At 41.3% G+C, this 17,050-nt stretch overlaps 1 protein-coding gene across 2 annotated transcripts in view; it reads left to right on the top strand.

Annotated features, from left to right (window-relative positions):
- The window catches only part of LOC124157112 (protein expanded), a 215,247-nt gene that overhangs the window by 45,313 nt on the left and 152,884 nt on the right, over positions 1–17,050 (top strand). Inside the window, exon 2 of one of the 2 annotated variants that reach the window (XM_046531609.1) lies at positions 16,586–16,589. The exons of the other annotated variant lie outside the window; for it this stretch is intronic. The gene's annotated coding sequence lies outside the window, so the exon portion shown is untranslated. The remainder of the gene's footprint in view (positions 1–16,585; positions 16,590–17,050) is intronic. 2 annotated transcript variants of the gene reach the window in all.

Below are 17,050 nucleotides of genomic sequence, written 5' to 3'. Positions count from 1 at the left end.
TGATTACAAAGCGAGCGATGTTGCCGATGAATCAAGCTTCTAAGGGACCGGCCTGGGGCCTCCTTAATGTAGTCCCCTTCAACGTAGGCGTCGCGTCGTGCTCAACCGCCTGGCGGGCCTCCTGCTGCATCTTGCTATTACAACCGCCTTGACTCGAATGTTCTGTGAACGCGGTAGCCTCCTCACCAGGAAATTTCACTCTTGGCTAAGAGATCTCTCGGGTATCACACCGGCTGAGAATTACCATTTCTCCCTCCAACGTTTCGAATGGCGACGTGCTCATCGGATTCATCTACATCTACATAATACCCCGCGAGCCGCCTAAAAGGCGTGTGGCAGGGGGTGTTAGGACACCAGCCGTTTACAGCTAAAAAAAAAAAAGGAAGTGCTCTAACGAGGGTGGGACTAGCGTTTATTAAAGTCCTTTATGGTTTGGGGGAAAAACGAATTCCCATATCTATTCGTTCGACAAAACGTCTCTCTTAATTTATCGCTTCTATCGGACCTGGAAATATAGTGTGGCTCTAATATTATGTTCTCTGTGTCGCTCTTAAAGATACCCATTCTCAATTGTTCAAGCAATCTAAGCCTAGCGCGCAGCCTCCGAGTCTCCAACGGCTCCCAGCCTAATTCGCTTAACATCTGGGTAACACTGTCTGTACGCCCGTAGCAGTTTTTGACGAAACGCGCAGCCTTCATTTGTATTTTATTCAGTTCGCGGATCAAGTCTCGGAGACCCAGGAATCCAAATCGCCGAAATTTCACTTATTTATGTGTTCCGCGCCCGAAGATTGCGGCTGTTCAGTGTTTTTCGGCTAGCTGTATTGGAGGAGGTTGGATGATTTACAAAATACTATCGATAGTTTCCATTTCCAAATGAAGTAAAATCCATGGCACTTACATTTACTTCAAAACTGTCGTGGGGGGCACACGCGAGAAATATTTGTGGAGGAGCCCTGAAGAAACTTAAATTCATTAAGCGTGTTGTGAGAGGGTTTTCGGATGAAAAAGTCGCAGAGAGGTGCTACTTCGCACTTCGTAGGCCACGCCTTCATTATGCAGCGAGGACGTGGGATCCGGCGAAAATAGACTTAATCCGTGAACTTAATTTTATACAAAGAAATGCCGAGCCATTCGTCGAAAACGGCTATATTATGTGTACTCAGGTTCTATTTGGTCTACTGTATTAGAATGGGTGAAATCAAGTACTAGATAGGTAGAGACTCGAAGGCCACGTGTTACGCTTAGATTGCCTGATCGGTAAAGAATAGATGTATTACAGAGGCACACGGACAAAATCATCTTAGATCCTCACTACTTATATATTTATGTGCGACGGAAATGATGAATTAAGCGGGAGATTTTGCCGAGCGGATTGGTATAGAATTCGTTTTTCCCCCCGAGACATTAATGAAATTGATAAATGGTAGGAGGGATTCAGTACGCATTACTTCTTTTGATATGTTTTTGTTTACCATCCTTGTTTGCTAACAGCTGGTGCCCTAACCCCCCCCCCCCTCCGTCAGGCGCCTATTGAAGCGGCTTGCTGGGTAGTATCGAAATGTAGATTACTTTTTCTTGATTAAAATAATTTGGTATCCATGTTTGATTTTTCTATATTCTGTCAATTAATCTAGTGATTAAACCACAAATTAACAAGCTCTTACTTTTATGAGTGACAAGCAGAATACGAAAGTTCCATCGGAGAACAGTAATTTACCATGAAAATCATCACGTTCAAGGCAGAAGATTTTCTTCTGTGTAATTTTCGTTCATTTGTTTTGATATTTATGTTTTTACATTTAAAAAATACATTTTTCACCCATCCGGAGCAGTAAACATATGCGGGGCTGACACTCTTACTACGCTTTACTCCGAAGCAAAGTCGTGACAGCCGTGTCCGAATCGTCAAGCATGGTTGCGTGTGACATAGCGATGACGTAGCATCGATCATTCTTGAATAATGGTTGGACAAGTTGAGTGCTTGAATGTTTGGATGTGCTCGCTTTAGTTATGTAACCCTCGCAGTTGGTAAATTAACTACTTTTTTGGGTATTAGTAGAAGATTTTCCGTCATCTCCACGGTTTTTCAATCAATTATTACTGGTATAATGTATGATATTTTGATCGTTTTGATAACTATGTGGCTCAATAATTTGGGATGATTGTATAAAATTGTTGGATAAATGATATGCCAGAATCGAATCATTTTGCTATATTATATATTGTAGTTCATAAAAATCCTGCGAGCCACATCAAGGGTGCTTGGCAGGGGGTGATCAATACCCAACATGCAGCATTCTGGAGAACCGCCGCATGCACACCGCACGGTAATAGTAATGTTACGTACAACGCATTTCGGACACGGCTATTAGTTTAACCCTTTCTAACCCAGAGCTGTTTCTGAAAGAAATCAAATTTCAAGATTTTTCAATTTGAAAACTTGAAAATTTTACACACAATGATAGTTATCCTGGCATCTAAATATTTCTTCATTAAAATTTACGCAACAAAATAATATTTAGTTTAGATATCTCCTAAATAGAGCTGAAAGTTTAAACATTTTTGATGTTGCTTGGAAACAACATTGGGTTATAAAGGGTTGACATGTTCCATTTCTTTCTACCTTGACCGGTGGAATACCTTTAATGCATAAAGTGACGGCAGGGAGAGCTGGTGTGTGTACGGAGCTCCCCCTCGCGGATGCCGGCCGCGGATTGCGTCACCACTCGCCTTGACGCGGGTACTCTGCTGGGGGGGGGGGGGGGTGATGTTCTTCTCGGCCTCCCCTCTTCGCAGCATAATGCGTGAGGAATGCGGATGAAAGGCGACCGAGGGAGGGAGAAATGAAGCGAAGAAGAAGAAGAGGAGAGCTGCGCCGAGGGACCTTTCCCTCTCGTCCCAGGCGAAGAAGCGATGCCTCGTCGCGGCGGCCAAGTGAAATGGACGCGTGACCATCACCCTTTCGCCCCCACCCTCGCAGCACTAAACGAAATTACCAGTGCATAAAATAACGTGCAAGGGAGGCGACAGGAATGTCGCATAGTGTCAAGATCTTGTCGCCCAGCGATGGTACTTTGTGCCGGCAGAAAGATTGAAAAACTCACGTCCACACGTGTTAATCTGAAGTCCGGGAGTTTTAAACCCCGATCCCAGAGTAGGTATCTCCCTACACATGTGACAGGTACTACTCCGTGACAGGTAAAATCTTGGTGGTGTTTATGAGGTTTCTTTGATGGAGGGGGTTTGATCAGTTTCCACTCATAAGTATTTAATGCTCTTCCTCATGAGTTTAAATATTATTTAGTAACTATTGAGAATAAAAAGGACCGCTCTCCTCTCATCGCTACGCTGCTAACATTTTTTCAGACTAATTCAAATGTGCCCAAAGGTGGCAGCATAAATCAAGCTTCTACGGGACGGACTGCGGCCTTTGTCCATCAAATATAGAAATAAGTGAGATGTTTTCCGAACAAATTAGTGTAGGAATTACTTTTTCCCACGATAGATAAAGGCATTGGTGTGACTCAGTAGTCAATTCTCTTCAACGCGCTCTTTCATTTTATTTCCTTTTATTGCTACGGCTGGTGACCTAACACCCCCTGCCACAAGCCCATGTAGGCGGCTTGCGTGGTAGCTTTTACTATCCTGCCGATTACCAGCGATTGTAGAGATGGCACAGCGTAAGGATGAATGTTGAGAATGCGCTTTGAATTTTCCGTCCAGCTATCACTGCACGTTTTTCCTGTTTGAAGATTTTTAAAATCCTAATTGTTGATTTTTGCCCCTGAGTGCGGATTCGTAGTGCTGATTGCATAGTGACACTAATTTGGCGGTAAATCAGATTTTTGTCTTAAACTTAGTGTAAACTTATTTCTAGGAGGGAACCAAGAAGAAGATCGTACTGGAATGTTAGCTATAGTGTTAGGTTTCCACCCAGTGGGCTTCAAATCCCGGCGGTGGCAGTGAAATTTCCGAGTTCAACCGGTCACTGCTTGATTTTTGCGTGGAGGATACTTGAAGTGTAACACTACGTTCGTCGAATGTGATATGGTCCTCATGATGACTTTCGATAGCAGCAGGCAGCAATGCTGGGTTACTCACTACGCTTCATTCCCAACCCCATCCACATGGCGCGAATGATCCTTGCTCTCGGTGTTCTCCTTACCATACCTTCATCATCATCATTAGTCAACAATCCTAAGATTAGGTCGATGCAGCTCTGCATTCCTCTCTCTTATCCGCTAGCCTTTTAATAGTGACGTATTTCTTCTCTTTTACATCCTTTATAACCTATCCTGTATAACTCATTCGTGGCCGTCCCTTGCCCTTCTTCTCTTCCACCTGTCCTTGTACGATTGTTTTTATAACGCCATCATATCTCCTTTTGTGGCCAACTAAGAAACTAAGACATCTCGTCTTCTGCTCAAAGTTTTTGAAAAGTTCTCTTTTCTCCCACGCTTCTCAGCTCATCTTTATTACTTACTCGATCGATCCAATTTATCTTCATCATTCTTCGTTAGCACTACACTTTGAATGCTTCCACTCTTGACTTTTTTGCTGCCGCCAACGCCCAAGCCTCGCTTCCATAGGTAAACATGCACCATATGATATCTGCATTTCTTCAGGGTTTCCTTCCGCGTCAGCTAGTTTGTGGACAACAGTTTCGCTGGCTATCCTGCCAGCGTCTTCAGGTCGAAGGTGTCGGCTGTTGGTTTCTGCCTCGCTTATATACCGTAGGATGCATGGGAGCTGTTCTGTGATTGGCTGTCTGACTGGGCGCTTCTCTCTGATTGGCTCTCTCTTTGATGACTCTTTTCCAGGCGCTGTGAAGGAAGTATCCATCTTCTCCATTGAAATGCAAGGGTGTTTTTTGAATTTCAATTGCTTCCCTGATTTGTCTAGGGAAGTATCGGCACTTCTTAACTAAAAGTTTCTTTGAAACTGTTGTGTATAAACAAGCTGACGCGAAAGAAAACCCTGAAGAAATGCAGAGATCAGACCATCGCCGCGGAAACCTACGTTCTAACACATGCACCATATGTTGCATCTGTTGATTCGTTTCCTTACCGTATGGAACCAAAGTCCTTCCCTGGTGAAAGATGTGTCTAAGCCTTACCTTAGTAGTGTGTACGGCGCGGGCTACTCGGGAGTCCGCATGGCGTGGAGTTGAGAGGTCTGGCGCTCGGTACGACACATTCCGAGAAAAGCGCGAACGAGGATTGCTCCAAGGTCGCCTCTGCCTCCCACTCCACTCCACTCGTGCGTCGCCGCGGCAGATTGAGCGCCGCTCTCGCGCTTGCATTCCGAGAAACGGCTCGAACAAAAAAAAAAAACAAAGGACGGCCGCGCCACGCAATCCTCGCTCAATAATGCGTGCCCGCTTCGCCGGAATCGTCAGCGACTCTGCTGGCCTTTACTATCTACAATCTCTCGCTCCCGGAGTCGTCAGTCGAAGCTATGTGAGCCGCGTGTTCATGAAGACCGTAGCGCGTTCCATAGCCCCGGCCGTGTGTTTAAAAAATTAGCGGCTTTAAACTTTCTAAAGATATATTTTCGCATCACTTTAATAGATCACTGAAACGAGTTCCTCGACACATATTTTTTAAACGCTAGTTTATTTCAAAATGCACGTAAACTTAGTCCGACGTTTTGAATTGTAGGGGCATTTAAACTAAGTTAAAAATCTCTGAAATCAAGATTAATAAAAGAAAAGATATTATAGTAGTAGACGGTTCCATGTTCATCCCATTTTAATATTCCAAATACGTCAGTTAATAAATCTTTATGAAGTTCCAAGAAAAATGAAAAACCGCCGATCCTTAGAAAGTTTGGTCATGTTTTATGGTCTTCAACTACACAACGGCGAATATTAGCAGTTGTTATCCAATAATTTGACTTCCAACCATTTTTTGATATTATTGCATATTTACAGGTTCCTACGATGAAAAATATTATTCTATAATTTTATCCATTGTTTTTCACTTCCAGCCCACTGTGCGTTGGCAAACGCTTTCTGTGGTCTTTTTTAACTTGTTTTTATAAAGATGCCTTTTTTATGTCGCCATATACCATCGGCCTTTATCAGGGAAGGTTTTTGATTCCCTTTAGAAGTAGCTTATAGAGACTAAAATCCAGTTTTCCGCCAGTTTTGCAAAAGTCCCGTTGTGTTCACCAGTCTGCATTTTGTGGTAGAAATAGATTCTTAGGTTTATGAATCCTCGAAGCGGAAAGTAGCGCTTTGCTACCAATGCTAAATCGCTAATTTTAAAAATTAGCGCGTCCTCAAATTCCTTTATAATCTAGGGAGGAGGAGGTATTTGCTTCTCTCCTAGGAGTGCCTGAAAGGGACAATCCGACTTTCTGGCAGTTTTGCAAAAATCCAGTATGGTCCACGAGTCAGTACGCTGTGGTGGAAATGGATATTTTTGGGTCAGAAAATCCTCCAAGCGGAAAAAATGCATTGAAGCCTGAACGAATAAGTATGCTAATTTTAAAAATTATCGCGTCCTCAATTAGCCTCAAAATTCATCCCTACGCAGTAACATTGCTATGATCGGTTGATGACCTGATGCTTCAATCGTTCTACTCTTGCCGATGAATTATTTCTCGTGGCGATGGACTCACAGAATTCTGAGATTCTGAATTCTTATTTGGTGGCTTATAAGGGCTCAACATTTCCTTTTCATTCTATTATTTTAGACCAAATTAAACTTGAATCTTTCCAATAAATTAATTTCAGGATGAAAAACTGCGTCATTTTTTCATTTAAAGGATGGTTAAGTATTATTAAGTAAGTCTGAAACAGTCAATCCTAAAATAATGTGAGTTTTTTTTCCTCGGGTCAAGAAATTAGATCATCTGGTCGTTTAAATCTACGACCAATATCAAGGGCTGCAGCGCACTGGTTCGAGTGCCTCTTCGGTTCAGGCATTCTTTATTATACATTGAGACAATCGGAGTGGAATTCTAGCACCGAAGTAATTTACTTTTTTAAGATTATCTGTTATTTTTCATGACATTCTGTGTTCAAATGGAGCAATAATACCTTATGATGATCATAGTTTTTTTCTGCGCCTTAAAATAATCGTCCCTGCACTGTATTGAAAACAAATGACGCACGATATGTCATTATGGCAGAAGCAACAGAAGATTACGAAACCATGAATGTTCATCCGTAAATAAATGAGGTAAAATATTCTTCATACTTTCGTTTTCAGAATTTTTTCTTAAGTAACCGTACAGAAATATCTTTATACTTCTTGGGCAAATTTGAAAGAATGATTTTGATTGCTGTCGTCAATTAAAGCTCAAGTGTTTTCATCCGCAGTCACGATCACCCAGCTCCAATGATGTTTTGGTACAAAATACAGCTGCAAACAAACTTGAATCGGACACCATTAGTCATTTGCATTATTACATAGTTGGCACTGTACAGTAAATAAAATAGAGACGGTAAGAATTCAATAATTATCTTTAACGAAAGACAATCACCTGGGGTATACGCTTCCACTTATGGATTCTGACAAGTGGTTATTTCCTATGCAAGGTAGTATTACGCATCCATTGTAAAGTAGAATTTACTTGGAATGGTAAATTCACCGAATTTTTCTCGGCGATTAAGAATGCATTGTCCATGTAGCTCTTGTTCAACTTATATCGTCTCCGGGAAGTAATATTCCCGTTTTCTTGTAATAAATTTCGTGTTTTGTGTCGCAAAGGTTGCATAAGTAATTCCGTATTGCTGGTAATTGTATTAGTAAGTCTTTAGTGCATTTCAATATATTCGATTTGGAAAAAACAATTGACGGTGCGGTATTGTTCGGGGAGATGATGATGATATCATTTCCATCGGAAGTGAGTTCATTGGCACAAAGACAGTACAAGGAAGAAACACTCAGTGTTAGAGAAATTCCAGCATCGCCTAGGAATGAAATTAATAATCAAAAACGCATATATAGTTGCTTGGGTGAAATAATTTGGGGGGATAATAAAAAAAGCGAATACAAATCCCTTTTCAAAGGCCGAATACGTGTGTCTCCGAATACGTGTTAATGGCAGTGTAAAAACAGTCACGTAAAAGTCGAAAACTGACTTTTCTCTACAATTTAATACATGTCGCAACAAAATGTTGACGTAACCATCACATGTTCTCAATAAATCAATGCAAATTTAACATATTGACTCCATCACATTATGTAAACAAAAACCGCAAGATGCGTGAGCCGTAATTCATGTGTCTCACCCCACTTCTTCCAGCCGGCAAGTAAGGTCTTCTGTGATTGGCCGACTTTAAAACGGCCAAATTATCTAAAATTATGATCCGGTTATAGCAATACTACACTCTCGTTGGTTGAAAATTATGTTGTTATATACAAAGTAATAATAAAGTTTCAAGTCTCCAAAGTTACACCTTCCGTAGTGGCTTCTGAAAACGGGGCTTTTGTTCATTCTTTTTTTTTCTTTTTCTTAGGGTAAATAAATAAAATAATGTTGTGATGGAAATGTTTCTTCGTCAACCTTCTTAACACGCATGAAACAACCTTTCTGTAGATGAATTTTCTCTTCGTGCAATTACTTTTTATTGAGATACAAGCTTTCGAACTCGAGTAGCGTTAATTTTTAAACTGACATTTACACCTCTTGCCGCTCGAATATTGAGGTAGCCTGCGGGGTAGAATGCAAATTTTATTAATGCATAAGTATTGATTATCTTGTGGATATAAACGTGTAACCTGATCAATGCTACATTTTCAGTGCGGATTTTACTTCCCAACCTCCATTATTGTTATTGTTCTTACGGAGTTTTCAAAAGCGCCAATAATCAAGTTGAGTTCAAGTTCACGAATTGGCGAATGAAAACGATCTCATTTACGAACTACTTCCCAATAAAAAAGGCACTTGGCGGTCATCGCTGAGTTAATGAAAAATGAGCATCGAATTTCTATTAGTACCCATTGTACCGAAGTCATTTACGCGGCGATGACCGCTAGGTGTCTCCTGCGTTGGAGGTAGTTCGTTAATTGTCATATGAGATCGTTCTCCTACGTCATCTGGTCAGCTAGAAATAAAATTAAATTGATTATAGGCGCTTAGGAACACGCCCTTAAAGTTGGTGGTGGTATTTGGAGGAGGCGACCGACAGCAGAGGTCATTTGCGCCATGAGGGAAGGTTGTGGAAGGAAGGGTGGAGAGAAACCCGGCGTCGGCATTAGCCTGCTCTTGACGAAAGGCCTCAAGGGGACCACGGATGGAGTGTTGCGCTTGAAATTCTCCACTTACCATTCAAGCAGGGATCGGGCAGTGTCTGAAAATTCTCTCCCACTGCCGGGATTTGAACCGGGGCTCGCCGATAGGGAAGCCAACGCTCTAGCCACCACACCAACATGTTGTGGGTATAATTTTTGCGGTATAGAGAGATATCTTTATTAGAACGCCCTATTTATTTGCTGCAAGACCTTCCAAAGAATCGTTAGTGAGACGAATAAAAACTAACAGATTTTGATCGCGCGTGTTGTAGTGTCCGCCGAGTGGTTGCCGGCCCTGCGCCCCGCGTCCGCGCGACGTGGCTGAGACGGTCGATGGAGGAATGACGGCCTTCCACTCTAATAACGGTACCCACTCAGAAATTTGGCCTTCCGCCGCGATGTGCGTGGAGCGAATGCCGTGGCACGGATAGGTAGCCCCGTTTCCCGCTGGGACCGTCCGTCGCCGTTCGTGGCCTTGGGGCCTTCGATGCAAGGGGTGGTAGTGTGTATTTGGGGTGATGCTCTTTGCTTCGCGATGTGACTGCACTGCAATATACCCTCGCTTTGCTGTACTAATCCGTTTTCGAAAGACCGATCTTAAATCTCATTCCATAGTATGTTGAATAGACACTATTTGCGACATAGGAATCAGTTTGCAACGGCGCAGATAAATTTTGCCGTGTTAAAAAAACGTATTACGTGTAAAATTTGGTTATTGATGACTTAGTAGTAAATTAGAAGTTATTGGCAATTTTTAAAAAATATGAAATTTACTTCACGGTTGGTTTCAGTAGGAGATCACGAGATGATCGTGAAAAGAAAATAAAAGAAACAGACTGCATAACAGGAAGGTTTAAAAAATACCATTCTTTCCTCATACTATTTTGGGTAGGAACGATATCTCGATTAATGGAATTAATGGCGTCACTATAGCTAGGAAGACTCATTGCTTTTTTCTATCGTTTTTAACCTTCCACGGATTTACTATAGGAATTACCAACGATTGTCAAGTTTTGCCTTTGCATGTATTTTGTGTTATTACGCGCAAGATTTTATGACTCTGTGGTGTGCATGCGGATACCCTCTTGCCGAGTGCACGCTGGTGATTGATCAGTGATCAATGATCACCCCTCTGCCAAACTCTATAGAGGTGGCTCGCAGGGTATCACGTAGGTGTAAAATACATTCTGTATTATCTTCAGGTGACTTCTTCTCAAAGTTTTTCGTTTAAAAACCCTGGAGGGATACGAGTAGGGCATTCTTACTCCTACTCGTTGCCCCTCCTCGGAATTTATACGAGATACCTTGATAAGTCACCTGAAGGTAATACAATATGCATTGAAACCGGTCGTGTTGTAAAACAAAAAGTTTTTTTGGAAAATTGCGACAAACTAATGTTTACTTATATGCAAATATTTCTCCAGATTAATCCCGAAATAACTCAGTATAATTCGTGACATATTGCTCGTGTGGTAAAAATATCGGCGGAATTTGAAACTTAAAGAGCAAAATCAGCTTCGACCCTCTAATCTACTAGTGGCCTTGAGATTATCTGATACGTCCGGTAATCCGGCTCTCCGCCATGGCAACCTCCGATCGGCGAAAATAATGTCGTCAAATGTAAATGAATGATTTTCCAAATCAGATAAGTTTTTTTTTATTTCAAGTTGATTGGTGTATATGTTCTTTGCTTTTATAATCTATTATACGAAGTTTTAGTCACGTGGCCCACTGTGTTGTGAAAAGAAAACATAGTTATGTGAGGAAAATGAGATGGGTTATGACCCATGTCAGAGGCAATGAAAAGATTTGGGTAGACAAAATCAGTACCAATTCTAGAAAGTACTTTGGCTAATTTAATTGGTTTCTATTAAATTTCCAATAGCGCCTGCGGCGTGTTGGATTATGCAGCCATATCAATACTGCATGTGTATCGAATAATCTCGATCAAACTGTGTCAATGACATTAGCAGTAACTCAATTGTGGATGTCAGTCGCATTTCGAAGTAGAAGAGTTGTTTTCGAGAGCTGTCATGGCGTAAAATATACCAATTTTCGGAAATAATGTGTTGTGATATATCGCGAAATCTCAAAGTGGATACACTGGGAGAGTAATGAACTCAAAACGATGGATGTTGGTTGCTTTGCACCGCTTACGGGAGAAGTTTAACCCAGGGTGAAGCTCGTCTAAGCCCTGCAGTCGTGAAGACTCCTATGCTAATGGGAAAATGCGATAATATCAGTTGAAAGGATAGTGTATTGTTTGGTGAAAAAAAACTGTCATGTGGGTTCCAAGTAATTTATGTTTGTAGTCGCAATCTGATCCGAAGTGTAGGAGATGAGAAAAAGTCCAAAGCGGCGTGAATTCCAATGAATTGAAGTGGAAAGCAATTCTAGAGGTGTTTGGCAAAATGACCAAATTCACGATTTCATGGTTTCACTCGAGGAGGGGGAGTCACCATTCCACTGTTTACTAAAGTTCAGCGAGTGCATAGCATATGAGGCGCACTCCGAAATTCGGGCGGGAAGTCGAGAAAATTTCACGGAATCCCGTTAGTGGATGGATATCCTTTAGAGATCGCTCATTTCGACGCCATTTCTGACTTTATTTTTGAGAGGTCACAATCGGTTTGAAAACTTCGATCAGTAGTCCAACGATCCCCTGTGCATCTATTTAAAATATGTAGATCATTATTTAGGGTAGATAAAATCTTGAGGAAAGCGCACTAAGCGATAATGTATGTATATGGCCGATGGAGGAGAACGGACAAAAATTGACACTTAAAAAAACACAGAAACACATAAAAAAGGACACTCACAAAAACTAGCAGACGTTTCGCCTGCAACAGTTCACCTTCGGCACCGAAGATAGCGGGTCAACCCGCTGAAACGTCTGCTAGGTTTTGTGAGTGTCCTTTTCTATGTGTTTCTGTGTTTTTTCAAGTGTCAATTTTTGTCCGTTCTCATCGATCGGCCATATGCATACATTATTTAGGGTAGAATATTTAATCTTTTTGTAAATTTTCCAATAATTATAATTGTTATTTTGTCAGTTTTCTGTAAGAGGAATGAGAGTTTTATTTATTTGTATACATAATAAGATCATTCAATTTGAACCCAAAGGGTAACTAGCATCTTTCCCACTGTCATTAGCACCCTTCTCTGAGGTCAAGATGTTTACTAATATCTGCTCACGATGAGTATGTCTCACTTAAGCTGCATTGGTTTGACGAGGTTCTCAGTGTCACCACGTCTGTTTTGAGGTGAATTGACCTCTTGCCGTTGTTTTATTTATGACCCATTCCATTAAAATTGAGTATTATTAGCTTACTACTACTATGTTTGCCTCATTGATGCCGGAAAAGTCACTATATGGAACTTCGTGTAGGGTTTTACCAAGCAAAGTCATCTTCGATCGAAGTGCAAGTTGACTGATATATTATAGTTGCTGAAAAACGAAATCTTGCTTCTATTATCAACACAGAAGTGTCCCAAGTAATCCAATACGCTTCTTAATGCCACTGATATAAAAACAACAGGAATGAAAGCGGCGAAAGAGAAATATTTTCCTCTCCTGATTTCAGTGAAAATAAAACTTTGGCTCACCATTGATTCCTCATTAGTAGTAAACTGAAAGAAAACATTCTGTAACTATATTCTTTGCTTCCGTAGTCAAATCATTGTTTGTCACTTTCGATGTATTGTAAACCATCGATTGCTTCTGCGTTCAAACTGTTTCCACTTCGCTCACAGATCGAGTCTAGGTTGATTACGTCCTCAATCAATTTCGAACTCTCTTCGGAGTGCTACGTTGTCACACTCTGCACATGTAACGAGTAAAGAGTAACAGTCGAATGATGTAGCACGACGTGTAAACAAATACTTAAGAACCTTTTTTTAAACAAATTCAGCGCTATAGCTTAATCAATAAAAATCCTAGCAATCGACCTGTTTTTAGATCATCTATTCCCTGTAGCCTATTTTAAAGGGTTGCACTCGAAATTGTGAGGGAAAACCAGCCTCTCTCTGTGTTGCAGCCGGTCACTGTGGCTTGCCCCCGTTCCCATGAACCTCATTAGCAGTGGCGGCGGATGTAAGCGGGCGGCGCTTCATAAGGCCCCGCCCCCCTTATTCTCCAGCGGCCTTTCTCACGCGCAAACTGCCATCAATACTTAGGTCAACTGCAGATGAATGGTAGATGGCGTCGAGTTTGCGTTAATTTTTTTCAAATACATCCCAAAGCTGTGAAGCTAATTTTTCATACGCGCTGAATTTAAATTGATCGCCAAGTTTTTGTATAAACGGGGCTTGAGATCGTTCATCACGTGGAGAGCACCGGCTGCGAAGGAGCGACTGTGGATGCGATATGTGTGGCGAGCGAAGGAAGTTGGTCCGCAAAGCATCCGGCCTCGGTTCTCGTCGATGGGACCCACTTCCCACCATGACTACTAGTCTCATTCCACTCATGCGCCAACGGATTACGTACTGCTTACGACTCTTATGTTTTAATTTTGCTGTCTTGGTTTCGTCAATGAGGTTTTAATTTTTTCGGGAGAATGAATGAATGGTTTATTTATTTATGCTCTGTGGCATCCCCTAAGAGAAAAAATAAATAACATTTTTATGCTCTTCTCAAGGAAGAAGTAAAACTCTTATGAACGAATATTTAATACCAGTAGTTTAAAGCTTACATAGCATCATTAATTAATAGTTCGTTCAAAAATTATAGTTATACCAAGCATTGTCCATAGAAGAGAATTTTAAAAAATTGAAAGAAAAATATAAAACGAACATAAATGCAGATCTTCAAATAGCCGTATAATTTTTCTTTAAAGAACCGTAGGGTTGGTGGTGATTTGATGCTAACTCTCAGAGAATTCTAAGATTTGGAAGTGGTAATTTGGAAGGAGTAGAAATAAATATTGGTACGGAATTGAAACATTTTCAGAAGGGTCATGATGACTCAAGAGAATTGCAATAACTCAAGAGAGTTACCCCGAAGTGGACTTCGGGGTAACTCTCTTGAGTTATTGCAATTACCAAACATTCCAGTGCCTAATGTGTGTGCTATAATGCTCTCACGACAACGATGAGCGTGAAAACTGGGATTTCTCCGTTAGAATAGGCATTAAGATTAGAAAAGTCAAATTTGATTTAAGAAAAAAAGGAAGATTCACTGTCTTCGGTATGAAATTCAACCTCGAAGAAAAACTGAGTAGGATAAGTTGAAGAATTAGCGAGGAAATCACGCTTGGTTGGTAGAAAGACAGGGAAGAGGCAGAAAAAGGAAGGCTAACTAAGAATATCCTCCCCTGAATTTCTGATGGATTACAACACTCATTTCCAATGGACGAGAAACTAAGTATATCACTGTGAATGGGAATTTTGTAAATTATATAGGATTTATTTAATTGCTACTACATTGAAATTGAAAATTATACCGTCCGGCACCGGCGACTCAATATGAGAAGATAGATTTAGCGTGCAGAGGTTTCGAGATCTGAAAATGTGATCGTCAGAATTTAATGAGCTCACTGAGCGGAAAGAATTACTTTTCTTTTCTCCCACGCTCCTCGGAAAGAATGAGGGTGTTATTCATTCATAAAGCCTCGTGCGTGTAATCATTGGACTTCCAAGGTCTTAATGCTTTAATGCTTTCTTAATGCACCAATAGCATCGCAAATAATGCAAGTTCGCTTTAAATAATATTCCCTTCAGGTTCCTACAGATTTGGTACCTCATGCATCGGTATCACGTAAGTTCTTCTTGATTGAGAAAATGAATGAAAACTGATGACGTCACCGTCTCATGAAACGTGCGCATTAATTGGCATGGGAAAAAATTTCCTGGACAGGAAAACAGGTAGTCCACAGATCTTTGGCTATCGAGACCACTGCGCAGGCAAGTATGCTATTCAAGATCCTAAATTTCCTCGGCAATTTTACTGTGGTTCACAGTAGGGCCTTGTGGTCCATCTAGTATGGCAACGCAAAGGTATTTGGGCTTCCAAAAAACCACTACCGAATGTAAAGCCCATTGAAGCCGTAACGCCGCGCTTGGAGGCAAGTAAATGTTGTATTATTTCAAACATGACGCGTGCGCGGCGGTTTTTCACATGAAATACAAATGAAATAATTCCCCTGGACCGGGAATCGAACGAAACTTTGGGTAGCTGAGGTGCTTGAAATATACCTCATTTACTGCCAAGCGCTACGGTACCGCAATAATGGGCTACACCTTTGATAGCGGCTTCTTGGTAGCCTTAATTCCCAAGCTTTGCCACCATTGATGGACCAAGGTCAGAACCGTGAACCTTGGTAGAAATGCGATGGGAATTAATGAACCTGGGTAGCGTAGTGGTCTGCGCAGTGGCCCTGGTAGCCAGATGTCTGTAGTTAGGTTCTCAGTCCGGTTTTTTTCCATAGGAATTAATGTAAATTCTCCGCAGGTGCCGTTCACGCGGCAGGCTTAAAACATGCCATATCATGAAAAGTGGGCGGCAATTTTCTTGTTTTAAAATTATGAGAGAATGGCTGAATGAAGAAGATTTTTTTTGTCATTACTTATCTTTCCCTACCATCTACCTAATTCTTGAAGTGAATTGCGATGTGATTTGGCAGAGGGTAATGGATAACCCCCTGCCAAAAACCCCAGAGGTGGCTTGCAGGATATTATGTAGATGCAGATGTGATTGAACGACCCTATTATGACTGATGCAGGTAGTGCAGCATTTTTACGCTCATCGACTAAAAGTCTGGTTAACTTTTCTGGTTAATTCTAAATATTTTTCGGAAGAGTGGTATATCCTTTAAAGGTCCAATTTGGTGAAGATATGGGCTTTTATCGATACCTATGTTTTTATTGAATGTGGGAAAAATGAAATGAAACTTTGGGGTCTTATCGCTCCTCTGCCTTTGAATGAAATGCTCTCGGGTCTTACTCCTGGTGAGCTGCTCCATTAATGTGCCAAAGTTTCGACCAGCACCTTAAAGGACACTACAATGCCATGCTTTGACTTGGCGGTGGCATCGCAGTATTCCTCGGTGGTGAATCGGTGGTCGAAACGTCGACAGTTATGGAGCAACTCAGCCGGTGGAAAACCGGAGAGAATTTCATTCGATTGATAACGTCGGGAAAGCACCAGATCATCTTTGTCCTCTGACATCTTAATTAACTTAAATAGCATGGTATTGCCTTCCTGATTATTTTGGCTTACAAGATTTTCTTATTCTTTAATATGGATATATCTGCATTTTCTTTACAAATTATCGTCGAGCATATTTAATCTGTCGTATAAGGGCAATATTTTAATGGTTTTCGTTTCTGTTTCTTTACAGGGTGGTAAGTGACAATGATGACTCCCTTTTACGTTGCCCAAGGTTTTTGTTCGCGAGGTCTTCGCTCTGTTGTGGTAAATATTTTAATTTGACATCACTCACAAATACTACCCAGGTTGGGAAAGACACGGTAAAAAGAGACTGACACGATTTTTAAATTTTCGGTGACACCACCACCTTCCCCAGAGTTAGGACTCGATTGTGTGAGAACTGAATCGTGTGAGTCTCTTTTTACTGTGTCTTCCCCAACAGGAGTGATATTTGTGTTTCATGCGTCGTCGAGGAATTTCAAGAACTATCAATTTAATATCAATGTGCCAACTTTTCGACCAGCGCTTAATGGAATACTGCGATGCCATGCTTTACGTGGTGGTGGCATCGTAGTATTCCTGTTATCTGGGTATACCTGGGTATCCACATCTACAGGATAGGTACCTTGCGAGGTCTAGGATGTTTGGCAGGGGG

The sequence above is a fragment of the Ischnura elegans genome, chromosome 4 (assembly GCF_921293095.1).
Source record: "Ischnura elegans chromosome 4, ioIscEleg1.1, whole genome shotgun sequence".
Classification (NCBI taxonomy): Eukaryota; Metazoa; Arthropoda; class Insecta; order Odonata; family Coenagrionidae; genus Ischnura; species Ischnura elegans.
The sequence above is the reverse complement of the archived record's forward strand: the minus strand, read 5'-3'. Positions and strand labels throughout refer to the sequence as shown.